This window comes from Lipotes vexillifer, unplaced genomic scaffold (assembly GCF_000442215.2).
Source record: "Lipotes vexillifer unplaced genomic scaffold, Lipotes_vexillifer_v1.1 scaffold1775, whole genome shotgun sequence".
Taxonomy (NCBI): Eukaryota; Metazoa; Chordata; class Mammalia; order Artiodactyla; family Lipotidae; genus Lipotes; species Lipotes vexillifer.
The window spans coordinates 574,962-576,722 of NW_006780221.1; the positions used below are offsets into that span (position 1 = coordinate 574,962).

At 41.7% G+C, this 1,761-nt stretch overlaps 1 protein-coding gene across 1 annotated transcript in view; it reads right to left on the bottom strand.

Moving 5' to 3' along the window:
- The window catches only part of SNRPF (small nuclear ribonucleoprotein polypeptide F), an 8,657-nt gene that overhangs the window by 3,945 nt on the left and 2,951 nt on the right, over nt 1-1,761 (bottom strand). The window lies entirely within an intron of this gene.

Genomic DNA, 1,761 nt, shown 5'->3' on the forward strand with positions numbered 1-1,761 from the left:
CCCGCGTCCCCTGCATTGGCAGGCGGACTCTCAACCACTGCGCCACCAGGGAAGGGAAGCCCGGTGGGTATTCTTTATTCCTTTCTTTTAATGAGATATAATTCTTATAAAATTCTCTTTTAAAGTGTACAAGTCAGTGGTTTTTAGTATATTCATAAAGTTATGTAATTATCACCATTATCTAAGTCTGGAACATTTTCAGCACAATGGATATAGTCTTCAAATTTCTCTATGGCCTTGGTAAATGATTCCTGCTTAGGGAATTTTCCAGGCCAAAACCATGCTCTATAAGAACTTTGGGGACCTGAGCATTGTCTGTTCAGGTGGTAAACGCTTAAATTAAGGAAAGTCTCAGCTTTGGGCCGACAAGTGCTCCTATTAGTACTCTGCCTACAGCACTACCAGTTTGGGATACCTGGAGTCATGATTGGTTTGACCACCTATCTAGGTACCCTTTAAAATTCATTCATCAGCCATTAATCAGTCACATAAATACCTGCGCTTCAGGAAAATATAACCTCAAACTCTTTCTTCAAAAACCTGGCTTAAAACTATTGAATTAAGCAACTAAAAACCAAACACCCCAATTTAAAAATGGACAAAGGACATGAACAGGCATTTCTCCAAAGATATGTAAATGACCAATAAGCACATAAAAAGATCTTAACATCACTAATCATTAAGTAAATGCAAATCGAAACAATGAGATACCATTTCACACTCATTACGATGACTATTAACAGTCTGGCAGTTCCTCAAAAAATTAAACAAAGAATTACTGTATGATCCAGCAATTCAACTTCTGGATACAGACTCAAAAGAACTGAAAGTAGAGACTCTAACTGATATCTGTACACCTATGTTCACTGCACTATTCACAACAGTCGAAAGGTGGAAACAATTCAAATATTCACCAACAGAAGAACGATTAAAATGAGGTAGAGTTGACCCTTGAACAACACAGGTTTGAGACCGCATGAACGAGCTGATGCAGAACCACGGATACAGAGGGCCAACTATGGACTGAAGCATCTGTGGATTTCAGTATACCAGGCAGGTCCTGGAACCAATCCCCCAAGGATACTGAGGGACCGCTACACACAACGGAATACTTCAACCATAAAAAGGAATGAAATTCTGATACATGCTACAACATGGATGAACCCTGAAAACACCATGCTGAATGAAATAAGCCAGACACACAAGGACAAATATTGTAGGATTCCACTTATATGAGGTTCCTAGAATAAAGACAAAAAGAACAGTGTTTACCAGGAGGCAAAGGGAATGGGGAGTCATTGTTTAATGGGTACAGAGTTTCCGTTTGGGATGAAGAAAAAGTTCTTGAAACGGATAATGGTGATGGATGCACAACCATGTGAATGCAGTTAATGCCACTGAGTTGCACACCTGAAAATGGTTAAAGTGGTAAATTTTGTGCTATATATATTTTACCTCAATTAAAAACAAAAAACAAAACCTGGCTGAAACATTTACAGAAGCTAGTTTAACAGACAAGTAGCCAGTTCATCAATTCTTTTAGTCGGTCTGTCTTCTCCCTCAAGAATTGCTTTTATCTGGGCTTCCCTGGTGGCGCAGTGGTTGAGAGTCCACCTGCCGATGCAGGGGACATGGGCTTGTGCCCCGGTCCAGGAAGATCCCACATGCCGCAGAGCGGCTAGGCCCGTGAGCCATGGCCGCTGAGCACGTCCGGAGCCTGTGCTCCGCAACGGGAGAGGCCACAACAGTGAGAGGCCAGCG